This window comes from Camelus ferus, chromosome 9 (assembly GCF_009834535.1).
Source record: "Camelus ferus isolate YT-003-E chromosome 9, BCGSAC_Cfer_1.0, whole genome shotgun sequence".
In the NCBI taxonomy this organism is placed as follows: domain Eukaryota; kingdom Metazoa; phylum Chordata; class Mammalia; order Artiodactyla; family Camelidae; genus Camelus; species Camelus ferus.
In genome coordinates this window covers 31657869-31684785 of record NC_045704.1, presented here as the reverse complement: position 1 = coordinate 31684785, position 26917 = coordinate 31657869, and the positions used below count along the sequence as shown (strand labels likewise).

At 48.1% G+C, this 26917-nt stretch overlaps 1 long non-coding RNA gene across 2 annotated transcripts; it reads right to left on the bottom strand.

The window, feature by feature from the left end:
• Nucleotides 1–1669: 1669 nt before the first annotated feature.
• On the bottom strand, nt 1670–26869 carry LOC106729434. 2 transcript variants are annotated; one of them, XR_004322401.1, is made up of 3 exons: nt 26680–26868; nt 8621–8780; nt 1670–2043 (listed from the first exon to the last, which is right to left on the bottom strand). It is a non-coding gene; the product is annotated as an uncharacterized LOC106729434 (long non-coding RNA). The 2 variants fall into 2 exon arrangements; XR_004322402.1 differs by lacking the exon at nt 1670–2043 and adding an exon at nt 8248–8324 and having other exon boundaries at nt 26680–26869.
• Nucleotides 26870–26917: the final 48 nt, after the last annotated feature.

Here is a 26917-nt window from a genome sequence, read left to right as displayed (position 1 = left end):
ATACCAAGAGCTTATTTCCCACTCGCACTCTGTGTTTACTGCGGGTTGACATGGGGCAGGAGGCAGAGAAGGGCTGCTCTGATCACTGTAATGACTCACAGTCCCAGGGCAAAGGAGGATCCGTGTGAGCACACACCCACATCATCCGTCCACGGACGTGAAAGTCAAGATCGCGGAGGAAAGCCAGGACTCACACACCGATTATCAAAACTTCCTCCTGGAAGTGACGTGCATGAAGTTTATCCACATCCCACTGGCCAATACAAGTCACGTGGCCTGGCTAATGTCACAGGGCAGGAACGTGTAACCCTAACCTGTGCCCTGGAGGAAAAGGGAACCCCAGGCAGGTTTACCATAAGGCTTCTTCATTGGGCACCTTCCAGGACCCTGCCCCTCATTTTATATCAGTAACTCTGTATTCCTTTTCTTTAAAAGGACCCCCAGATCGCACAAGCTTCAGACCCTACAAAACCTGGACCCACCTCTGGCCAGAAACATTTGTTAAGAACTCTGCTGGCTCCTCCCCCACCCCCGCCCCAACCTCATGGCCTTGCCGTTCCAGTGAAGTGAGTGAACCAGGGACACTTTCAAGACAGTGTCCAGCCCTGGGTCTGCACTCCATCAGGATCGGACTCTATTATTACTAGAACAAAAGTAAACACTTACACAGTTCTGACTCATGCTGGACACAAAACAAACACACACATACACTAAATTTTCTTGGTAAGGAGCTCTGGTTCATCAGGAAGTGAACATTAAACAACATGGAAAATTGCCACAATAAAATAGCTAAGTATTGTGTTGTGAGTGTGAGTGTGAGTGTGTGTGTGTGTGTGTGTGTGTGTGTGTGTGTTTGTGTTGGGGGATTCTTGGATGGAAAGTCAAGGCACCTGTGACCTTGAAGGAGTTTTATCCCTTTCCTGGACCTCGGTCTCCCCTTGTGTCCACAGGACATGGTGCCAGATGACTTGTCTGCTCCGTGATGCTAAGTCACGGGCCCGTTTCAGGGGTGTGGGCAGCACAGGTGGGACTACTACTTGTGGCAGAGAAAGCAGATTGCTTCTGCAGGCAATCCCACCTCTGCAAACCATCCATCTGGGAGGTCAGCCTGCAGACACTGCTCCTCTCCATATTATAGGCCTGTGTGTCTTGCCCTTAGTCATCCAAATAAAGCATCCCGCCATCCACTTCCGGTGGCCTCTGGGCACCCTGCCCCCACACGTCGTCACTGGCTCACAGCTGTGAGTCCGTTTTCCAACAAGGTTTTCTGGTCAGCGACAAGGGATGAAAGCAAAGACTTCTCTGATGAAGCAAACTCTTCGCCTGACATGTTCTCTGAATTTTCTTTCTTTAGTCCCCCTTTGCAAGTTCCCAGTGGCATTGTCTCCCAATGCTCACATTTTTTCCTATTTGAAGGAAGGAGGAAGCAAAGGAAACTCCCCTACCCTAAGTCACAAATAACAACCCCCTTCAAGTTGCCTTGCCTGCACTTACTGGCTGAGTGCCCTGGGCAAGTTCTTCAATCTCCCTGAGTCTATTTCCTCACCTGTAAATGTGAACACACCTGCCCTGCCGGCATCTGAGCATCACTGGTAGGACTTAATTAGATGGAAGTGTTTCATTACATGTAAAACATCTTATAAATGTAATGTGGTTGGGAGGAGTGGATCACCATTAATTCTGCTCTGATTTCTCTGAGTTATTTGTTTTTTATTGCTGTATAACAAATGAATTACCACATATTTAGCGGCTTAAAAACAACACTCATTTATTATGTCACAGTTTTGTGGAACAGAAGTTGGGGTGGGCTTACTGGGGTTCTCTACGCAGAATTTCACGAGGCCAAAATTTCGTAAGGTGGACTCTTTCCTGGTAGCTCTGGAAGAATCTGCTGTCAGCGTCACTGAGGTTGTCGGCATAATCTTGTTCCTTGTAGCTGCAGGTCTAATGTCCTCCCATCTCTGCTGGCTCTCAGCAGGCGTTGGGGGTGGTCACCCCGGCTTCTCCAGGCCACTCACGTTCCTTCCTATATGGCCTGTTCACCTTCAAAGACAGTGAGGGGACTTCAGGTCCTTCTCACTGTTTTAATCAAGGGCTCCACTGATAGGGTCAGACTCACCCAGACAATCTCCCCATCATAAGGTCAATGTACCTGCACTTTCCTTCCATCTACACAATTCCTTCACAACAGTACCTGCATTAGGATTGATCAGATAACCAGAAGAAGAGAATCTTGGAAAGGGATGAACATTGTTTGAATTCCGCCTGCCACACAGGGATTCTTATGAGGAAGGTGAGGAAGTGAAGAAAGGAAAGCCCAGCCAAATGATCTGGGGAAATGCTGGGTTGAGCAGAGTGAAAGTAATTTTGTTGGCTAGGTTTTCACTTCTGGACGTATCAGAGCCATCGACAGGCTATGTGACTCTTTGAGTTGTATAATTTCCCAAATATATTGGGCTATGGTGCCCTTTCCTGCTAGAATACTTGTTATTCCTCTTCACCAAGTTTGGGAAAGAATTATCCAGTTTTTAAAATGAATTTTAGCTCTTTGGATAACAAGGACCCAGGATGCTATATGGGGAATTCCCTGTATCTCTATACCTCAATTTTTGGAGACTTGTGACCTCATACTTCCGAGTTGACTCATTACTGTTAGGTATCCTTCAAGGCACAGTCTGGGATGCCCAGTTATCAAAAGGAGTTAATTCTTTGTGGTCATCCAAGAGGCCTCTGCACTCCTTCCTCCACAGGTGAGGTCCATGGTGTTGTGCCAATGAGGCCACCCCAAGAAGGCTGCAGTTTCCATAACCCAATCCTCTGCCGCAGAACTCAGTTTGCTTTCAGTTAAATCTGAAAGGCCAGAGGACCATACCTACAAAAGCCAGAGGGAAGGGACGGTGAGCATCACTGAAACTGGGCCTCTGTTCATTGCCCTTGTGGTCTGGGCTTCCCTTGACCATGCCCTGAAGCAGAGAGGAATTCCATCTTGGAAGGTACAGACCTCTAGTGAGCACCCCCATCATCCCCTCCCTGGTCCAGGCTAGTACCTCTTTCTGCGGCTGTCTCAGGGCTGCAGCTCAGGCTGGATCTCTGGGCACTCCACAGCTTAACCCTGTCCATTCAGGTTAGGAGCTTTGGTGCAAATTTGACACGATCTCCCTGACATCGATCTCAAAGTATTTATTTTTTTATTTATTTTCAATCCATTTATCTGTGACTCTATGCTTGATGTCAGCTTGTGGTTTGTTTTCCCTGTAAGGGTCCCCCAGCCATCTTTTGGGGAAATAGCAGTAAGTTTCGGGACCTCTAATAAACTGTAACTTCAGATGGAAGGTTGCTCTTGCTGGAGGCGAGTGATTAAACATTTTAATAGCGCAGCAAACTTATCAACAGACTCACAAAAAAGAAAAGGAAGCGATTTTATTCTCTTAGCGTGTTTCAGAGTATTTTACTACTGAGGTCAAATGTCTGTCAAAGATTTTTGAAGCCCAGATTTGACTTTGAACAACCTCAAAAGATTTCTGTAACGCACACTGCATCGTGCCCTATAAACGGCCCAGGATTTTGCCTGAACATGTCTGACTATCCAGTTCAATATCACCATGGCTCCTAAAAGGTTTTTAATATAGATATTAAATATATCCATATCATCACTTCAGTGAGCGCATGAGCTGTGCTTTTTCCTCTGGGGTCTTCCGAGCTATTTGCTGCTGACATACACTATTAAAAATAAACCTACCCCGAGGAACTAGTCATTTTACACAGTATTAGGACTAATGTTATCATTTAAGTAGCTCCAGAGATTTGCCAAGTACAGAGGCCCCAGATAACGATGGAAACATGATCGTGTGAGATAATCTTCTGTGCGGAAATGACTTTCATCATCTGTAGTATGTCGTTTAAAAGATGCTTATTTAAGACTTATACTATTGAACGAATATTGATGTCTTCAACAAGAATAAAAAACATCAATGCCACAGTTAGATAAAGCATCAGAATCACTTCCGGGGCTTGGGACTGGACCGGGTCTGAAATACCCCCAGCATCCGTGTAGTGATTAGGGAAGAAGGGTGGAAAGGGAGGAAAGAGATCCACCTCAGTTTCTCTCCCCAGCCTTGTGGGAACACACAGACACTGGCAAGTACAAGTTTAAGAACTCTGCACCATAACCTTATAAAGAAGGTATGGTTTTTATCCCCCTTTTAGAGATGAGGCAAACTGAGGTTCAGTCAGTTTTCTTAAACTGAAGTTCAAACAAGGTTTGAACCACTTCTAAGATATGGCAAGGCCAAGATTTGAACGGTTCTGACACCAAAGTCCACCTGCCCTATACAAGTATTGTTCTCAACATTTGTAGAGGGACCAGGACTCTGACAGCCATCTCTTCGCTGCCCATAGGGCAGAGACATAAATTTAGAATGTGATTCAACATTGATTCACCCATTGATTCAGACAACCAACGACTATTTCTCGAGCATCTACAATGCACTAGGCACCGTGCTAGGCACAAGGCATCCAGAAATGAAAATGGCCTAGGTCCCAACCCCAAGACAAAAGTCGGAGGTCCACATGCAGAATCTTGTAACTGGGTAGAGGTTGGATGCCCACCGTGAATGTCTGCACAGCTTGGTAAAAGTCAGTGCCCATGTCGTCTGCCTGCACTGCTCTGAGTAATTTCAACAGGCTGGATGGGAGCCAGGTCCTCTTCAACCCATCTTCAACCCATGACTTCAGGCTTGGAGCTCCCAAGAGATGCATTACTCTATATACATAACTAGCTTCTGTTGTTGGCTGTTAGACACCATGACATCTATTCACTGCCTCTTCGATCCTCTAACAGCCCAGGAAAGTAGGCAAATATTAGTCCATTTTAAATATGAGAAAACTGAGGCTCAGAGACGTGAAGTGATTTATCCAAGAGCACACAGATGGATGGATATGGTGGAGTGAGGACCTGGGCCTGACCGTTGACACTCTTCCCCCTCCCACAAACCCATTACAAAGGACATTACCCGAGAGCTTGAAGCTTGCCAGGTCCTTTCAAGTAGTTACTGATATGATACCCATTTTAGGGTGAGGGGCCTGAGGCACAGAGAGGTACGTCACTTGCCCAGGTTCACCCCACCAGGAAGAAGCAGACACACAACGTAAACCCAGGCCTTCTGACTCCTGACACCAAACTTCCAGGCTCCCCTCACAGGGTGGTTCCCCTTGAAAAAGGCAATCAGGTCTTAGTCATGATTTGCCAGGTCCTCTTTGGTCAGGATGCTCCTACTCTGGGAAACAGAACCCTTACTAAAGGCAAAACATCAGAGAGGAAGTCTCTTCTGGTCCCTCTTTTCCTCACTTGCTCCCAGATGCTAAGAATCCTGCAGCCTCGCCAGGTCTGGGGCTACTGAAAGAACTTTTTTTCAGAAAAGTGTGGGGATCTATTTTGACATGAAGAAGAACAATACTTTCCGTGAGCGGTTCAGCGTAGGGGAGAAAAGGGGTTGCAGAGAGGGCACCAGCGCTGGTTCTGCGGAAGGCGTGGACTAGTGATGGGGTCGGTCCCTGGTTAAGCTGCACGGCTGGTCTGATGGGATTTGGCAAATGCCAGCCCCACCCCACCCCCATCTCCCCTGCTAGTCATTTTTACCTGCTGCATTTGCATATACATATGATATCTGTTATCCTAATTATATCTATTTCCCCAGGTACAGACAGACATACCCCGGAGTTGGGGTGCCCATTAGCAGATCATATGGGCCTCTGCAGCTGTGTTTTGATTAGCAGAAAAGGCTCTTTGGCATCGGAGAACTGAAATCACCTCTTAGGGCGTGACAAGCGCAGCCGAGCGTCTCACAAGTGAAAATAGGAGGTTTCTCAAAAGCAGGAGCAAGAACGACCACAAAGAATTAAAAGGAGAATAACCTTTAATGGTTTTGACTGTGAAATCTCAGCCGCGCTGAAGGCCCGCCACCCATCAGGCACAGGACCTCTCCGGGCTGGGCCAGATTCACCCCCAGACCTGCTTTTGGGGGGAAAGGGCAGGCAGTGGGGGCCCCCAGAGGGAGCCCAACCCACCATTTTTCCAGGCTGGGCTCCATTGGTGGGGGTGGGGGGAGGCCACGAAAGTGAAGAGGCCAAGGATGGTTGGAGAAGGGATCAGCCACTTACCTCAATTGATAGGCAAAGTATATGCAAATTATTATGCAAATCACCCAAGCCCTCCTGTAGACCTGGAGGCTCCAGGCACTCCTTTTCGGAGCCATGCATGTAGGTATTTTCAAGTTTGCTCACTGTCCACGCTTTTGCAGTTTCCTTGGGAGAGTCTTGCTTAATATTACAAATGTGGCTTATGGGTCGGTCCCTTAGCTGTTCAGGGTGTGAAGGCTTTGGAATACAAGGTATGTTCACAAGTTCTCTCCTATTTGACCCTTGACGACTCTATAAATGAGCTTGAGCTGGGGTTTCGTGACCCCAGTGGTACTGAGCCTAAAGGCATTAATGGGCTTGCCTAACGTCCAGCAGCCCAGCAGCCAGGCTGTGCAGTGAACCCTGCCTTGAACCCCGGTGCCGTAACTTGATTCTCGGGCTCCTCGCTTGTCATTTCCCTGATTTAAATATTACACAGCAGAACGGTGGAGGAAGGGCAAGGCAAGGAACATCAGGAGAGGGGATTCTCAGTCTCCTTCTCTCCCCTTCCAAGACAGTGGCAAGGTGTCTCACCAGAAAAGGCCAGGTCGGAGAGGGGAGCCAGGCTTTGTGGACTGGAAATGCTTCTCCAGGGATGATGAGGTATTCCCAGGTACGTGTGGTTGACAGTTACTCATTAATTCTTTCTTTCCTTCGACAAATATTTATTGAGGACCTACTATATGCCAGGCATTGTTCTCAGCAGCCTGGGTCAGCTGGAGGCTGATCAGTATCAGCTGTGCTAAGGGTGATGACGAAGGAAAAGAGACGGGCTGAGACCCACCCAGGGAGACAGGCTAGTCTCAGGAAGAGCACCTGAGCAAAGAACCCTCATGGAGCTTGAGCCAGCCCTGCAAGTGTGGAGGGGGGGAGCTTTCCTACAGGGGTGTATAACGCAGAGATTCAGAAGGGGAAGGGCTGAGTTTGAGAACCAGAAAGGAGGTGGGCCTGGCTGCAGTTGGCTGGGGCTGCCTGGAGCAAGGTTGGAAAGGGCAGATGGTAGAGATGAGTTTGGGAAGGGAAGAAGGAAGGAGCCCAGGGGAGCCTCTGAGTTTTTCTAAAGGTAGTTTTAAGCTACCCCCAAATTGGTGGCTTACAAACACTTTTTAAAAAAAAAATTAAATAGATTAAAATCATATAATATTTTTTATGTAGTCATTCTCAAATTTTAGCGTATACCAGAATCACAACCAGAACTTATGATCCAGCCTCTCTTTGAGGGGGTGTGGGGCTAAGAACCTGCATTTCTAATGACTTCCCAGGTGCCTGCTGCCGCTGGTTCAGGACCGCACGTGGGGAACCATCGTGTTAAGAATGCATCACCTAACACCTGCACCCCAATGTTCATAGCAGCACTATTTACAATAGCCAAGACATGGAGATAGCCTAAATGTCCATTGACAGATGACTGGATAAAGAAGATGTGGTATATTTATACAATGGAATACTACTCAGCCATAAAAACTGACAACATAACGCCATTTGCAGCAACATGGATGCTCCTGGAGAATGTCATTCTAAGTGAAGTAAGCCAGAAAGAGAAAGAAAAATACCATATGAGATCGCTCATATGTGGAATCTAAAACAAACAAACAAACAGAGCATAAATACAAAACAGAAATAGACTCATAGACATAGAATACAAGCTTGTGGTTGCCAAGGGGGCGGAGGGTGGGAAGGGATAGACAGGATTTCAAAATTGTAGAATATTTAAACAAGATTATACTGTATAGCACAGGGAAATATGCACAAGATCTTATGGTAGCTCACAGAGAAAAAAAAATGTGACAATGAATATATATATGTTCATGTATAACTGAAAAATTATGCTCTACACTGGAATTTGACACAACATTGTAAAATGATTATAAATCAATAAAAAATGTTAAAAAAAAAAAAAAAAAAGAACGTGTCACCAGAGGAAGAGCAAGCTTTTGTTTTCGGAAACCCTTGTTTCAGTAAGACACATGTTAATGTGTACTAGAATCCTGGTGTAAAATGTATTTTTTAAGAGTGGGTCATGTTCGAAAAAGTTTCAAGCTCTTGAATTAAAGACATCAGACCTCTCTCTAGAAGAGAAATCATCATCCTTTAATGTTCTGCAGGCTCTACGGGAAATCTTGTGAGTTCAATCAAAACGAATACACCTGCAAATATATGAATGAAAAATGAAAGAAAACCCAGCTGGCATAGGAAATAAGATTCTCCTATTCATAACCTTACTTTGGCCTTCATTTCTCCTACTGAACCTTCTAAAATGTTGTGTGGCACTTGGCGTAGAGCCCGGAATCATGCTGGCCCCTGGGCTTCCTGGCTTCTGACTCCGGTGCTCAGCTCTCTGGCCACTGTGACCCTGCTTTCCTGCCCTGGTACCACCTCCATGCTGCCACTGTTCTCCGGAAGGCCCCTCAGCATTCAGTCCTTAAGATGCAAATCCACTCACCTGTGGTGTCCCGTGGCTTGGATGGTTTTCTACACATACCCACGGAATGGTTTCCTCTGTACCATAGCCTTGCTTCTCCTGTGAGTGCACTGGCTCCAGCTTGAAGGTGAGTCCCAATTTCCAACAAACAATGTGTCTGCATCCTGTTTATACTGCAGCTCTGTAGTAAAAAGCATTTATTAGCTAGAGAAAGACATAAACTGGATCACAGGTATCAGTATGATGAATATATTGACTGACCTGTGTCTTTATTATAAGTAAAAGTGAGTTAAACTTATACACATTTATGGCTATTTAAATGTATTGTCATTCCCCTGGTGGACCATGGTCAGCTCCCCAGTAGCCGAACCTCCTCTCTGTCCTCTTGGAAAGGCCATGCACTTTGGGGTTTGACTCCAGCTTCAGGGATAGGTCTGAGGTTAATCACATCCAGCATGTGGTTTACTAGTGGTCACGTGAGCTGACTCTGGTCAATGAGACCAAGGGAGAGATTTGCTGGAGGCTTCTGATAAAGTTCTTTCATGCACTTTACAGAGAGAAGGAATAGGAAAGTCTACTGCCACTTTCCCCAGTGGGACAGGAGCGAGGAAGCCAGGGGTCCAGATGCCTGTGTTTGCCACCCTGCGGCCACGTGCAAGAGGCTGGCCCAGGTCCCTGATGTCATGGCTGAGGTGCGGGATTAACCAGTGCTGGATATGGAGGCTAAGAAATGTCCTTACTGTTAGGTCAGTCTGAGACGAATATCGTGTTACCATCAGCGGAGCTCATCCTAACGGGTGTGGTCCCTAATGAAACGCAGAGCCGCTTAGCGGTGAAGAGCTTAATGTCTGCACTCTGAGAATTCAGAGTGCAAATCCCAGCTCTGCCCCTTGATGCCTGTGTGAAATTGGGCAATCTACCCAGGCCTTCTGAGCATCAGTTACATTCATCTGTACAACGAGGCCCCTGATGTTACTGTGGGGGTTATCTGCCAATGTGGGCTGGCTGGAAACCCCGACATTCACCTCCTTTGGGGGAATCCCCCAGTGGTGTGTAGTGTTCGTGAAAGAGAGAGCCTCCCTAGTATTACTCATGCGTAGCAGGCAAGATCTTCTTTTTCCTGCCCTGGTCCAGCCACATGGCAGGTCTTGATGCAAAAACTCAGCAAATCCAGATTGAATGTCCAGGGCGGGGAGAGGATTGGAAGTTAACGGTGATTGGAGCAGCACAGGTGACACACAGAACAGCTTTCTCCTGCCGCCTGGCCCTCTGGGGTTCACTGGGCCCCTGCCCTTTCCATAGCCTTGAGTTCCAGCCTCTGACAATTACCATGAGGCCAAATACCTCAAGGTGCAATGATTATCACTTATATTGGTAGCCGCCAATATCCTTCCAATAAACCCCCTCCTGGAACAGCGAGTCAGCCTGGGTTGCTTGCAGCCAAGAAGGCTGCCAGATAAAAAGGGCCTCCTTTATAAGGCTGTTGTGAAGCTTAACTGAAATTGCACTTGTAAAGCATCACACTGAATGCCTGGTTCAGGACACGTCAGCTATTGAGATTCTTACAGACCCATGAAGGGATGATCTGAGTTAAATAAAGGGTTTCAATTGACCAGAAAGGGTACATAGAATCCCAGTTGCCGAATTGGCAACTTTCCCCTCCATAGCCAGACGCTGGCTGCTTTGGGTCTGCTGTTTGCCATCTTCACCGTGAACTGACAACGTTTGGTGAGCACAACAGAAGGCAGGCACAGATCATCCAAGAGCCACACCAAACAAACAAGAATACTGAGTGATGATTCTGGCAACAGATTCTCCTTCTTCGCCGTGGGATGCTAGCCCTAACGTGAATATCACTTCACAGGCTGGGGGGACACAGCCAAAGGGCAGCGTTCAGAAGACCTAGTGGTGGAGGGACAAGGGCTCAGAGGCAGAGGTCCAAGATCAGCTCCGGAGTCCAGACAGCTGCCCCAGGGACATGTTCCGTAACCACCGGCCTCTTTATCACCACGCACACTTTGAAGTGGTTGAACCTGCCTTTTACTTGACAGGTCAGATGTGACAGGCATGTGGCTGAACCTTGTCATTTGGTGCCTTCCAGACACCAGTGCCATCGACAACATCGTCATCAACAGCATCTTTGCCGTCTTCCTAACATTTATTGAGCTATTATTAAACCCCGGGGACGGCTACACGTTTCCTGAACACTACTTCCTTTAGCCCTTGCAACAACCTTAGGAGCACAGCTACTGTTATTGCGAGTAATAAACAGATGCTTAGAGAACTTGGGTGATTTGCCCAAGGTCACAGAGCTAACAAGTGATGGAGACAGAATTCACCACTGGGTTTGGCCACGCCCTTAACCACTCAGCCCCCTGGACACCCCTCTTCCCACATTCACACTCATACATTTGGACTCGAGTTTCAGCCTGGCTTCTTCTCCACAGACCTTCCTCTGCAGCTGTAGCAGCCACAGAAGAGAACTTCTGCTAAAACCTTTGTGGTTTTTATTTGGAAGATGGGTTATATGCCCTGGTCAGGGCTTGTGCTGGATCCCATCTCCTCTCCATTACAAACTTTTATGTCCGTGCCCTAAAAATGGCCCCTTGGCGCCGACGGCGATACATTGATCATGGCCATTTAATCTCACGTGCAAAGGCAGAGGTTTGGGGACACACTCTTTTCTGCGAGTTTGGGCTGCAGGCTCTGGGCTTGTAAATCTCCCCTGGCACACCGGTGCTGGGGGTGCAAAGGAGAAGCATTATTTATGAATGGGATTCTCTGGCATTCTGCCCCAGATTAATTGCTTTCAATCCTATTTAACAGAGGTCCAATGTGTCAATGGCGGGAAAATGAATCACAGCCACACCACTTCGATGAGGGAAAAAAATCCAAAGAGGCATGCATCTTTCTGAAAGGTCATTGTGCAGGCAGGCCGGGCGGTTCCCTGTTGGGGCACAGAATGGTGATCCGAAGGGAACTATTAGGTACACGGACACCCAAGGCAGGGGGTTGGGTGGGGCTGGGCACTGCAGCTCCTGACTTTTTTCTTCTCTTCCCTTGTTCCAAGGAGGCAACAGCCCAGCCGATCAATAAGATGAGTTGACGGAGGTGCCTGAAGCACAGCCATTTCTCAGGCGGGACATGAATGGCATCTATCACTAGCAGTGAAAAGCCCCTGAGACAGGATGGAGGCTGTTCCCATCGCCCGCCTATATATTCTTCTCTGATAAACATAACCCCACAAGCTCACCGCGAAGAAACCATTTCCAGGAGGCATTGTGCCACCCGTTCATCTTTCCAATGGACATTTTCTTGTGTTGTTCCTCAGCCTTTTCCAGGCTCGTGGCCACTGGCCGGGCCACCTCTAAGGTCTAAGGACCTCCCCTCCCCCACTTTATTCCTGTGGGTCGTGTTGAGGGAGCAGATCTCCCAGGGAATGCCGGTGGAGGGTTGGTGGTGGCTCCTGGCTCCCGGGGAGGTGTTGCAGAGACCCACGTGCTGTTGAGAGGCATTCCAAATTAAATGACTCCAGGGAGGCCACACCTCATCAGGCCTTCCTCAGTTCTTGGAGAGGAAAAAGCATTATGCTGCCAGAGTCATTGCCTAACATGCTTTTTTTCCCCCCTCTTCTTTCTTTAAAAAAAAAAAGAGTCTGGGTATTGCAGCCAAGGTGAGTCAAGGGTTCTGCCTCCTCACCCTGGGGCAGATATCCCTTGCTGGGCTTGGTCAGAGCGAAGTGGGAAGCAGCCAAGAGTGCCAGGATCTAGTTCTGAAATAGACAACACAGGCACACGCCCACTGGGGCCCTTTTCTCCCTTCCTCCCTATACATATTGAATGGGAAAACAAAATCACTGCATCCACACATCCTCACTGTAAAGGGCAGAAGGTAGGGTGTGTGAATGGCAAGGAAGGTCTCACTGGCCTCAGTTTGAACCCATAGCATGAAGAGGTTATAGGCCTTAAAAGTTAGGAACATAGCATAATGAGATCATCCCACTCCAAAGTCAGCTTAGAGACCTGTAGAACATTCACAGGTCACACTGAAGAAAGTATTTCCTAGAGGAAAATCTATCTAATCCAGAACTTCTCAGCCCGAGCACCATGCCATCGTAAGCCCCATATGACTATTAGTTGTGGGGGACTGTCCTATGCATTGTAGGATGTTTAGTGGCATCTGTTGTCTCTACTCACTACATGACAGTAGCACCCTCCCTGCCTCCCACCCCAAGGCATAGCAACCAAAAATGTCTGCCAAATGTCCCCAGGGGCGGAAACTACCCCGAGGGGAAAACACTGCTCCAAGCAAAGGTACAGAGGTGGGAATGAGCCTGGTATGTCCAGCATTTAGAGAGCGACATTCCAGAGCTGCTCAATTAACACCCATGTCATCGAGTTGCCAAGCGAACTAAAAGAAATGGGAAGGAGTTCATGACACAACCTTCATCAGCTCCCTTTTCTGGAGGGCCTCTCACGTGCCAAGCTTGTGCCGAGAGCTCAGCACACACCACGCCTGACAAGTATTAGCGGTTATTAATCCCAGTGCCACGCACGGGTGACTCAGAGCAACGGGCAGCCAGAGGCATCCCTTTCGCCAAATATGGCCAATGTGGGATCCCGTGGCCAGGACGCATTCCCTGCTGCACAAGGAGAAAGAGCGTTGCTTTCGGCCTCTTCATGGATGTGGCATTGAACTGGGGATCTTTCTGGAACCAGGATGAGCTAGAGAACTGAGCCAGCTCCTACTGGAAGATCACTGGCCCAGGGAACCCCTTACCCATCTGACCCCCACCTCACATGACTTGGGCATTTGCTGGCCACTTACTTATGCCGCTCTACCCCAAGAGTTGTCCAGGACCTATGGCATCTGTGTCACCAAGGAGCTTGTTAGAAATTCAGAATCTCAGGCCCCAGCCCTGACCTTCCAATGCAGAATGTGCATTCTTATAAGATCCCCAGGTGACTTCTGAATGCACTAAAGTTGAGACACCGCTTTATCAAAACAGTACAAGGCTGCGAGCATCTGTCAGCATTTCCAAGTGTGAATAGATGCACTGCAACAGCTTTCTCTCGCTAGATTCATGCATTTAACAATATGAATTGAATGCTTGCCAGGTGTCCTGCCCTAGTGTAGCCCATAGTCTGGCGGCCCCTCACCACCCCCCACCCCAGGCAGGTGACTACAGAGGACGTCCTTCAGGTCACACAGCAGGGAAATGAAGCTCCAAGAGACTTGGGGCAAATCCTGCTGATAATAACCAGAGCACGTCTAAGAGCTCAGACATCCTTTTCCCAAATCCTGGTGGCTTCTACTGCACCCATACGACTTTTCAGCTACAATCATGAGGGCAAAAAAGAGGAAACAGAAGTTTCTGCCACTGAGTCATAAGAAGGCAGGATTGGGGGCTGGGAGGTCACAGAGACCGACCCCCAGCTTCAGCTATGAACTCATCTAGAACCAGAGACGGTTTAACTCACTGGGGTGGATTGGCTTTGCTCAAAGCACTTCACCAGTTCATCAGTTCCAAATCAAAGGTGTTTAAAGAACACCCATTAAAAAAATACAAAGCAACCACAGCATCTGAGATTTTAATCAGCCTGAACCCTCAAGCTGTATCTTCCGATCCTTTTAACTCGAGATGGAGGTCCAGATTATGTCCACCCGGTGAACTCCAAAATCCCAGCCCAAGTCCTTTTCTCATTTGGGCTTCCTAAAACTTGAAATCGTTTTTGTTGTCATTTAGCTCCATTTAGTGTAGTTTTGTTTTCTCATAAAGATGTCATGAGACCTGGTTTTAGGCATCCAGCAGCTCCAAAGCTTTGTGGTGCCAGAGAAATTACTCGAGAGCCTCAGTTTTCTCATCTGTAAAATGGGAAAATGAAAAATAACTTCAGAGAGTTCCTGGGGGTGTCCAGCGGGCTAACGTGTGCACTGTACTCAGCCCCAGCCTGAGTCCTGGCATGTAAGCAGCAAATAACAGCTCCCTTCTCCCTCCCTGTTTTTCTGAGAACATCCCAGGGGGCTGCTGAGGGCTGACGGCATCTGATGAATCCTCTGAGGGGTTCTCCAACACATCAGGATGAGCTGCTCAGAGTACAAAGGAGGTAGAGCCCGATTCAAACAAAGAGGATGGAGCCCTTGCTGCCTACAGGACTGCAGGTGGGCTCCCTGGCACCTTGGACAGTGTTCTGTGGGCCTTCTGTGATGCTCGGGAAAATAAGACAGCAGTGAAAGTCTCAGCTGGGGCATGAGTCTGTGGGTCTTAGGGACACCTGACATTCTCGTGTCCTCAGGGAATGCCCTACTACAAGAACCTTAGACTGCCCCTGAGATAGAAGCTAAAAATGCCAGACATCCATTCCCTCAGCCTTCCTTGCAGCTAAAAGCAGCCACCAATGGCCCTGAGAGGACTTTGACTCGGGAACCAAGGCCCAGTAAAGAATCCAGTCTGCTGAAGACGCCCGGGGAGTGGGGGTGGCACCCAGCTTCTGCAGGCTAAGCAGTGGGACTGTTTCCATTGGTGATGGTGGAGATTTTCTGGAGATGAGATCTAGACAGGCTGAGCCTAACTCTCTTGCCCTCCTAAAGAGTCTGTGAGCTGCCTAATCCCTTAGGAGATTATTTCTATGTCGAAATGAACCGGTGTCTCTTGCTGACACTAAAAACCCTGATGGAAGCATCTCTCGGTTTAATTTTTGGACTTTTTTTTTTAAGGGGGGGTTTCATAGATCATTTTATTCCTTATTAAGTACACCACCCAAACTAGGGCTACCACCAAGCCCATATGGCATTTTATACAAATTTGAAAAGCTCCCCCTTCCTCAAAGCAAAAAAAAAGAAAAAAAGTTAATCAGTTCTCAATACTAACAATACTAGAGGAAAACAATAATTTCATATAACTTACACAGGTAAATGACTCATCATAAAATGATTAAAAATTCAAATGTTTAATGATAATATAAGAAATTTCAGTCACTTGGATCTAATTGTTACAAAATCAACAGACATCTTGCTTTGGTAGAAATAATTCTTTTTGATGGTTTTAATGCTTAATTTTAAAAATAGCTTATATTTTATAAAAATGATCACCAGATTGGTAGTCTTTCTTGTAACATTGTGGTCTTTATATTGGTTTTAAAGTATTTAATTTTCTTAATTAATTTATTTATCTTTCTTGTATACGGCATCATGTTTTAGTCACACAGATACATACATACATTCATTTTCATATTCTTTTTCATTATTGGTTACTACAGGATATTGAATATAGTTCCCTGTGCCAACATGGATAGACCTGGAGATCATCATTCTAAGTGAAGTAAGCCAGAAAGAGAAAGAAAAATACCATATGATATTGCTTATATGTGGAATCCAAAAAAAAAAAGACACAAATGAACTTATTTACAAAACAGAAACAGACTCACAGACATAGAAAACAAACTTATGGTTACCAGGGGGAGAAGTGGGTGGGAAGAGATAAATTGGGATTTTGAGGTTTCCAGATACTAACTACTATATATAAAATAGATAAACAACAAGTTTATACTGTATAGCACAGGGAACTATAATTTCTGGTCTTAAACGTAGCTTGTGGAGAGGAGGAAGCACATACTGATGGAGAAATCCCCACCACTGACCCACCTCCGCTATGTCTGAGTGAGTGCTTCTCAAAATGAGCTCCTGGGAACACATGCATGTGAGTCCACTACCCTGTACCCAGGGCACTGATGAAAATGCAGATCCCTGGCCCTCATTCCTCAGATACTGAATTAGAATCTTTGGAGCTGGGGTTCAGAAATATGCATTTTTAGCAAGCCGCCCCCAATTGTTTTGCTCACTGAAGTGTGAGAACCAGTGTTCTAGGGTGCTTCCTGACCGTCTCCACAAAGTCAGTTGGAACATCTCTGTGGCTCAGGATGATAAAGGGAAGAAACTCCTTGCAACCAGAGGCAACTGGCCATGGGGGGGACTCTGGCTGCCACAAGCCCCATCCAGCTTCCCTGTGCACTAAGAGGGACCCATAGCTCACACACCACCACCCTCCTTGTGACCACCCTGGGTGTGAGGTTCCGGACTACTCCAGGGCAACTTACTCAAACTGTGGTCCGCGGACCAGTGTCTGGTCCAGCCTGTTGTCAGTCTGCCACACCATAACCAGAGAAATCGAGAGTAAGCATTTAGAAGCTACTTCGACAGTTTGCCAGAATAATTTTACATTTGCTGAATCCATACCGGGCATATCTTGTTTGATGGCGCTTTGCAGCTACTTCACTTTTCACAAACTGTGGCAACACCGCATCTTGTTTAAGTCCGTTGGCACCAAGTTTCCAACAGCATTTGCTCACGTCGTGTCTCTGTGTCACATTTTGGTAATTTTCGCAATTTTTCAGACTTTTTTCATTTTCATTTGTGACGGTGATCCTTGATCAGTGATCTTTGATGTTATGACTATAACTTACCAAAGGCTTAGATGATGGTTAGCATATTTAGCAATAAAGTCTTTTTAATTAAGGTAGGTACTTTTTTTAGACATAATGCTATTGCACACTTTGTAGATTGCAGCATAGTGTAAACATAACTTTTATATGCACTGGGAAACCAAAACATTTGTGTGACTCACTTTATTGTGATATCTGCTTTATTGCAGTGGTCTGGAACCAAACCCACAATTATCTCTGAGGTATGCCTGTAATACAGTTTTGGGCTTATATTTTGTGTAACTCTGTTTTCTATTCCATTTTTCCTAGTAATATATTTTATTGTATTTTAACAAAAACATTGGTCCATGATATATTGGAGGAAAAAAAAAAAAAAGCTGGTCCTTCACCAAAAATCGTCCTTCATGACCAAGCCATGGTCTATGGCATTCCAAAATAATCATCCAATCAATAACCCATAAGTCAGTTTGAATAGGGTTAGTGCAGCCTCAGACTCTGAACTCCACCTGGATGCACCTGCCACTGGGGGCTGTGACTTTCTCTCTCATCACCAATAAGTCCTCTAATTCTAAGACTGTCCCTTCTCCTTCTGACTTCAGAGTTGACTTTTTGTTTGCTTGGAAAACCACAAGGCAATCTTCATGCTTTTTCCAGGGTCAAGGTAAGCGCCAATCCCAGTGCCATCCCCACCCAAGCTAATACTTGTTTCAAGATTAAATGTGACCAAGCTCCCAGGACTTTTAGGGTTCAAGTGTTTAATTATGACAGTGGCAATTGCCATCTTCTCTTTAAATTCCTTATCTAGAACATCCATTTCCAACATTGTTTGAAATGAAAAGCCTAATTTTTCAATTTTATTGACCTATGATTTAAGTATACTGAAGCACACATATGTAAAGTATACAATTTGATCAGTTTCAAAATATGTATATAACTGTGAAACTGTAATCAAGAGGGCAGGCATTTCAGTTAGCCCCAAAAGTTTCCTTGTGCCCCTTAACAATCTCTCCTTCCTCCCCCTCCATCCCCAAGTAACAATGAAATCACTAATTTTTTTTCTGTCACTATAAATTGGTTTGCATTTTCTAAAATGGTCTATGAATGAAGTGATCCAATACATACTTTTTTTGTTCTGGCTTCTTTCACTCAGTGTAATACTTTTGAGATTCATCCACATCAACATAAGTATTAACAGTGTATTCCTTTTTTGTGGCTGAGTAATATTCCATTGCATGGATATACCATAATTTGTTTCATCCACTCAACTGGAAAAACCTTAAAAAAGATTATTAAATTTCCCTAATCTGCCTGAAAGTATAATGAGGCGGAAGAGAGGAAAAGAGAAGAGAAAGGTGCCAACTTTTCCAAGCCCATTGCCTGCCCAGCATCTTTGCACTTGCTCTTTCCTTGGCCCAGAAGGCTCGTATCCCGAAATCGCTGACACCTTCTCATCACTCACATCTCCACACCAATGTCACTTTCTCAGAGGCCTTCCCCGACCCCCCCAATCATTCTCCTTGTGACTCCACGCAAGTCACTCTCCATCACTGTATAGTTTCATGCACTCTAAAGTTCTTACGTTTCTCTGAATCTACAGAAATTTCTTTACATCTATCCCCTTCATTAGAATATTGGCTCTAGAAGACCAGAGACATTATCTGTCTTGTTCATGATTATATCCTCCATGCCTGAAATACTGAGCAGATAGTAGGTGCTCAATTAAAGTTGGTCAAATGGATGAATGAATGAATGAATGGGAGGCTTTGCAGACACTATAGATTGAATGTTATTTTTTTAAAGTTGTAAAACCTTCCATTTTGAAAAAATCTCAGAGCTGCCTGATATAGGAAAGATATTTGGGAGGCCACCCACCAACACCGAGGGTGGTGTGAGTGGAGGGGGTGGCTACTCATCAATCAACTCCGAGGCCAGGAGGAGAAAGGACAGAACAACCAAGCCACGGAGACCTGTTTCATGCAACAGTGAGAGACCCCGCCTGGGCCATCGCTGCGGTGCCGGCTGGCTCCGATGCTCCCACAAATCATTCGAAAGCCTAAATCATGTTTAAATCCCTCTGATTGTGACCACCGGGAACTATGAAGGACACTCAGGCATAATTTACATACTGCCAAGCTCCTGAGAGCCTCTAAATAAAGCCCCTGAGGCCCCCGGGCACTATTTTTGAGGAGAAGGACATCAAGTGACAGATTAAATCGAGTCTGCTCCCTCCATTCCGGGAGCAGGGGAAGAAACCTCACTCCCCACTCACTGACATCTTCGACTGTCTTAAACTCCATTTGCTGTCAGATGCTTCCCAAGGAAGCCGTTACTCCATCGAAACCAGTGCACATGGGCTATTGTCTCTCCTGGTTTACACAACAACGCCACTGCTAACAGGTATTTTTGCTCAGACGCCCTCATTCTCTTTCCAGATTCTAACCATAAAATGTGTTTTAATCTCAAAGCACAAAGTGGGGGGGGGTTCACAAGAGGACTTTGCATTCTGCCCGTCAATGTGAAATTACATTTGGTCACAACATGGTTATAATAACTAAGTTGGTCCACGCAGCAGCCATCCGAGGCTCTGTGTCCAGAACACACACCTGGGGAGAAGAGGACAAGATGACAGGACGGTTTTCCATGTCCATCATTCGATCTGACTACAGAATGCTCTATGGTGTTGAGCTTGATTAATTTTTATAATCCAACAAAAATGGAAAGCCAAAAAGCCAGAAACGGAAGGCCAGAGTAAACACTGTAAGTGATTTATACCTTTCAAAGGGCCCAAAGGAAAACAGCACCCGTTTTATCGTTTTGTTTTTCTGCACAACTCAGAGGAGGCCGCACAATCAAAAAGACAAATATGTGAGCCAAATAAAACAACCAGGTGCATACTGGCTGGCATCTAAGCAGCAAGCCACTTACATGTGCACCATTCCTCAGGAACCTTCTAGAAGCAAGAAGATGATCTGCCCCTGGCCCAAAGGACCCACATGCACGATAGGGCTTGGGCTCATGCACAACCTGCTCTAGTTTCAATTGTCTTTATTAGTAGGGAGTTCCCGTTCGAATATAGAAATTCCCTGAGATCACACACGGTTCTACCTTTGCTCTTATACTGTTCCCCTCTGCCCCAACACTGAGCCAGGCGATCATAACATGCTCCCAGGAAATCATCGGTTTGATTGTCTGTAAGCAAGAAAAGGAATGAGGGTGTTTGTTTCATAGTTGTACCCCCATACCTTGCATGTTACTCTGTAGAGTGAATGAATAAATGAGTCAATGGATGTATAGATAAAGAGAGAATGATATTTTAACTATATCGTCCATTTGATCCCCACAACAAGCCTGTGAGGTAATAACAACAATAGTTAACGCTTATGTGGTACTAATTTTGTACCAGCCACTACTCTAAAGTCTTCATACATATTAACTCTTTTAACCCTCAAAAGCTCCAGGAAAACAGGACTATTATCTCCATTTAACAGATGAGAAACTGTTGGAGGTATGTGAAGGTCACACTGCTAGGAGGAGGCAAAGCTGAGTCCTTGTAGGATGCTCTTAAGCTCTATGTTTCCTCTCTATTAGCTACATTTTATAGGGCAGGAAACAGGGGAGTGCAATTAATTTGACCAAAGCTGCCCACCACATGGGTGCATACCTAGGACTATGTTCCCAGGACACTGTCAAATGACAAGGCCAGGATGGAAACACCAATAGCCTGACTCCAACACCCAAGCAGGATGATGAAAAAAGCTTGTCTATGGCAAATATCTGAGTTCAGGAGAAGAGAGATTGTCAGGGGGCCACAGGGGGCTGAGTTAAGAGGCTGGTTTTCTCAGCACAATTCTCCCAAAAGAGAGGTGTTCTGGGGTCCAGGAGGGAAAGAGAAAATAAAAACAAGCCTGGAAAATGTTTCCATCCCCATGCTCCTGAAATCTTTTTGTTTGGGTTGGAGAAGGAGAGATTTGCCAGCATCATCCCGTTTTCAGGGCCAGGGAAATGCCACAGCAAGTCCTGAGCCAAGTTCTAAGCAAAAGTTACATCCATTACAACCTGAGTAAGATTCTGAGCAAGGCTTCCAGGGATTGGGTTTTACTATAAAATATGTCAAAGAGTCTGGAGGCTGAGGGGGGCCCAGGATGAAGAAAAGAGGCTGGGACAGAATGAGAGTTATAAACAGGGAGAAGAAGAAAAAGTTGGTGCTAGTTCCTGACATTAATGTGTAGGTGTTGATGGTTTCAGGATTGTAACTTAAGAGATAATTGCTTCTGTTTTGAGAAGGCACAAGTTAGCAGGGAGACGCAGGTTTGGAACTGGGAGATGTTAGTCTCTGAAACGTAAAACTCCATGTTAAACTGGATATTTAAGTTGGAAAGAACAGTGTGGTCACCGTGGTTGGCGAGATGAGGGTGAACATTGGGAGAAAGAACTAACAGTGCAACGATTTAGAAAATTTCCTGGAGTTGGAAAAGGTGAAAGAAGAAGAGAGGGGTGGGTTATCCCCCGCCTTTTTTTTTTTTTTAATTCATTACAATATGAATCTAGAAAGGATGCACAGGATGGATGAATTGAAGTTTGCCATGGGGACCAGGTAAAGCTACAAATCTGACTCACTGTAGCCCCAAGAAGAAATACCTCTCTTCCTCAGAGAAAGCACTTTCTCAGTAGAGAGAAATATTCCCTAAGAAAGTCATAGCTCAGCTGAGACTTGTAGGATTGGTAAATTACCCATAATGTGAGTGACATTCAGGCCTTGCTCACAGGTTGCCAGGCAGAGAAGGGCCAGGACCCCAGAATCGTTCTGAAACTCCATGTGGCTATTTGATTGATCAAACAGAAACCAAAGGGTGCCTTCCTCTGTGAGCACTGACCGAAGAGAAGGCACCCCCAGGCAGGGCCTCACTGTATGCAGTTTTTTTTTTTTTATAAAACCAAGATGCACCTCCCTTTGGGAATTGTTGATCTTGTTCTTTAAAAAGGGACCTTTTACTGGAGAAAAAGGCAGAGTATACGTGTATATTTTTTAATTTGTTGCAAGAGATTTGCTAAACTAGTTCATCTAGGAGTCCCATAGGGAAGTCATTTGCCTGGATCTCTTTTATGAATGAAAATGAGTTTCCTGGCAGACCCCCGCCCCAGGCACACCCCCAAATGCACACAGAGTCCAGGGTTCCACAGACCCCACGCCTATTCCCAACAGATAACATATAAGAACTGATTACTAGTCACTGGATCCCAAAGTCCCACTTCTTGAGCTCAGCTCGAAGATGAGAATCTGTGAGCCCTGCTGGGCTTCCTGGACATCCTACTGATAGGTTCCAGGAATTAACTACACTCTTTTGCGTCTTGATGACTTTTTTTTCAAGCTCAGAAAACCGCAAAGGGATTTTAACCAAAGGGAAGCAAAGGTTTTCTTTTTATAAATTCGATTAGTCTTTTCCACTTTCTCTACTTCGAGACATTTCCTTTGGGAGGAATTTTATACCCTGAGACCCCTTAGCGAGGCACTGTTGCATGCAGGGCGCAGCGAATTAAAGTGCAAGATGCTCAGTGTGGATGGAAAGTACAAATCACATGCACTTGCGGTCGCCAGCAAAGTCAGTTGCTAAATGCCGGCGTGGAGATGGCCCTGAAAGAGAAGAAAGACGAAGTTTGCCGGCAGTATGGGACCCTTGGCTGGGATGCGTGCGGCTGGTGACCAAGCCCGCCCTCCGCTAGCCACCGCTGAATTTCCCGCCGGAGCCGGCGCCTGGGCGCCTGGTCCCCGCGCTGCACCCGGCGCCGGTCTGGAGATAGCACTTGGCTGCGGGCGGCGGGTTCCCCAAGAAAGTGCGCATTTTGGCCACGGAGACTTAGCTGCCGGGGAGCGAGCGTGCGTAGCGGCGCTGACAGCACGGAGTCCGCAGGGCCGGGGGTACCCACCAAAGCCTCTTCCCCAGGCCTCGGGTTCGAAGCTTCTCCAGCGGCCGAGGAGAGGTTAGGATTTGAGCGACAGCAGTTCGGATAAGGAAGCAGTTTCTGAAACTCTCGGGGAAGCGAAGTACCTGGGCTTGGAAAATAACCGAGCCTACGGTGGGCTTTCCAAACTTGGTCTTTGCGTTTTATCATTTTTCCTGCCCGCCTCCTCCCACCACTCTGGCCCTAACCCTGGGAAAGAGCTTAAAGGCTAGGGTGCTGGCCAAGTCAATCCTTCCTCCCTCTCTCCCTCCACCCCAATTTTCAGACAAGAAAAATATAAATAAACCCCAGAAGTGGTTAATGCGGGTGCACTCGGCCGCCCGCATCCCAACTCACATCACCACCGCCTTCACCGCCACCACGGTGGCCACTACCACCACCCACTCCGTCCCTCCCACCTCCGGGTAGGGGAGGGACTGGGAACCTGATCTCCGGGCTCCAGCCCCTAATATTTCCCCATCAATAATGTTGATACCATCAATGTGCCTCCACTCTCGTCCCTGGGACGCCGCTGCCGCCTTTTCGCCGCTTTCTGCTTGGCATGAGAAAACGAAACCTTCTCTCCTACCCTCCTAGCCTTGGCCCGGGGGGCCAGCGGGGCCTGGGGCCGGTGGGCTGAAGAAGCAGGGGCGCTGGCGGGGCGCGTGGGGGCGTCCTTCAGTTCCAGGGTAGAGTGTCAAACCCGCGCTGGTGGAAAAGAGGAGGGTCCAGGCCAGGCCTCATTCCAGGCTCCATCCCAAACCTGGGGTCAGACTGGGCCAGAATAAGATATTTTGCGGGTGGCAGAACCAGGCCTCGGGAAAAGGAGGCTCAACACCCTCTCCCCTTCCCAGCATCAGGGGATGAAGCGGAGAGGCTGGGAACTCCCTTGGCGGGGAACTCAGTTGTGGTCTGTGGCCCTGGGACGCAACCCTTCAGCCCCGCCAAACCCACCAAGGACGCTGTAGGTCTTGGGAAAACTGAGGGGACGTATTGGTAGAAACATAGGCATCAAGCCCCCAAAATGTGAGTTTGTACAACTCTCCAAGCACCTCCTCCGGGTAAGATTCTTGGCGGCCCACGAGGTCACGACCCTTTCGCAGCTGCTGCCACACTTCGGGCCACCCCCATTCCTTAAAGTGGATCAAGACTTCAGTGCCAGGCCCTCGGTGGAAACGGCAAGTCAGAGCCCCGTCTGCCCAAGTTCCCCAGCAGCTGCCCCACCCACGGCTGGGACTTGCGAACCCCATAGAGCGCACAGGTCTCTTGGGTGAGCAGGACGTGGGGATGGGCTCCAGCTGTGGCACCTCACTCGCTGCCTTCTATCGACCCGCTCAAAAGTAGAAATCAACCCCCACTCTGTCTCTGTTTCTATTAATTTAATTATTTCTTGCCTCGCGGCACACGAAGCCTCACCCGCGCGCCCTGACAGTGCGGCGCCCGCGTCTGCGAACCACGGAACTTGTGCCCGAGACAATGGCCAGTAATTGATGTATTGCCGTCAACAATAAAGACCAATTCTCCTCTCCCCGCCATTCCAACCATCCCCTCCTCCCATCCCCCGCCTCCACCTCCCCTCTCATCTCTCCGGGCCACAGAAGGAAAGAAAACAAACAAGAAATTAGCGGGGGACACTGCGCACGGAGCAAGACGCCCGCCTGTACGCTTTCGAGGACGTAAAAGAACGAAAAAAGTTATTAAAGTTTGGATTCCCCCCAATTAATTCGTCTCTGCTCGCCCATTTTTAATTAAACATCGCGAAGCTGCTTTTGCTGTGCATTTCGTTTGGTTGTTTGCTTTGGTGTTTTGGGGGAGGGAGAGGTTTCCACCCCCCCACCTTAATCACACATAGAACAAGTAAAGAACACGTGCGAAGCTATTCCCGGGAGCTTCCCATGGCGCACGCGGCGCGTACCGGGAAGAAGGGTTTGCGGGATCGCCAGCTCGGCTCCGTTCCCGGCAGCACGCGGTGCCCTGGAGGCCCAGACTTTGAAGAAGCCAAGATTGTTAGAGACGGGTGCGGGCGGCTTCAAACGCGGACATAAGCGAAGAAACGAGTGTGCAAGCGCATACGGACGCGTTCGTCTACCTGGCAGAGTGCGGATTGGGGTGTTTGCGAGGACCACAGTCTGCGGAGTGGGGGGGGGGGTTGGTTTTACATGTGCTCCTGCACACTTTCCCGGGGGGTCTGGGGGAAGCGAGCAGCTCGCACCCCAGGAGCACGCAGATCCATCTTTGCCGAGGGATCTCTTTAAATATTCAGTGAGAAATAATGGCATCTGAAGCACCACCTATGGAAACATTATTATCTTCATTCTTCAACATCAACCCCACTGATAGCTTCGTTTATCTTTTTATCAAAATCTACTGTAACCAACAGGACCTGGGGAGGAAAAGGAGAGCGAGACGAAGAGGGTGTGTGTTCGTGTGTGTGTCAGGGACCAAGCAAGGGCAGAAGAGAGGAAAAATAGAAGAGAAAAGGTGAAGAAAGGGCGAACAAGGAGAAAGAAAGCAGGGAGAAGTTATACCAAGGGAAAAACAAAAAGGTCGGCAGGAGGGAAACAAACATTCACCCGCACACAAAAGATTTAGATTAAAAAAAAAAAAAAAAGACCAAAGACGCTAAGAGAAAGAGTCACTGGGGGAGTGCAGTCGGGTCTGGAGTACCCGAAACTCTGTTCAGAAGATTGGTGCCCACTTCGAGCGAACAGATATGGTGCTCTCCAGATTCCAGGGCGCTCCCTAATTGGGGCGTCCTTATGAGCCCTCTCCTTTCCCGATCGCAAGATAGGGCAGGGATTGTGTATCTGCACCCCCCCACCCCATTACTCAGCCTAAGTTTAGTTTGTCCCTCGGGCGCAGGACTTCGGGAACCTTGGAGCGAGGAGACCCCGAGGAGCGAGGGGAAGAGCTAGGCTGAGCCGAGGACTGAGCCTCAGGTTCGCAGGAGCCAGAGCCCAGCGGAGGGAGTGCGGATCCCTTGCTCCCGTTCTGGGCTCTGGGGCGCGGGTGCGGAGGCTGCATTCCAGCCAGGGGAGATGGAGCTGGTGAGAAAAGTTTGGGCGCCGTGCTCGGCAAGTGCCTGAGAGGTGGAGGCGAGCTTCTGCGGAGCCACACAGCTGCGAACGAGGACCCCCACCCCCACCCCCGCCTCCAACTCCCGGCTCAGCGCTGCCACCTCCTCTCCAGGAGCCAGGGGTGCGACCCCCTCCCCCAGGGCAGGGAGCCCAGGGGTCCTGGGGACTGGCCTTGCCGGGAGCCCCGCGGGGCAGGGCCGCGCCTCCCGAGGCCAGGGGAGGGTTGCAGCATGCCGGGTAAGCGGCGGCCCCTCCCCTCCCCCCGGCTGGAGCTGAACTCGGATCCCAGGCCGGTCCCCGCTCTCCGCCCGCCCCGGCCTCGGCGGCGCCACTGCCGCCACCGCCTCCCCACAGAGTGACGCGCCCTGCAGCCAACCGGGGCAGTCGGGGGGGAGGTCCGAGAGGGGTCCTGGGCGGAGCCGGGCCGCCCCCTTATCCCACGGGCTCGGGGCCGCTTCTCCCGAAAACTTCAGCCCTAATTGTCCTGGGAATGTCCGAGGTAGAGAAAAGGAGCGAGGGAGCAAGCAAGAGGCTGAAGGATCAGGGCCCTCTGAGGAGGATCGGGGTGGTGGGAGAACTGACCCTCCCCCCTCAAAGCCCCAAACCCATCACGTTCCCAAACCTTTCCTTGGTCCTCTTCTCCGCGCCCCCGCGAGCCCGGGATCCAGGGGATGGAGAACTCGGGGCGAAGGAGCACCGAGCCAGGAGGCGAGCGGGAGGGAGGCCGGGCCGCGGGCAGGAGGCGGACCGGCGTGGGGCTGGCTCTTCCCCACTCGCTTATTTTTTTTTATGGGGGTGGGGGTGGGCTGCTTTCTGGTAGCTCTTAAAGAAACGAAGAAACACTCACGAACTGGGACTTC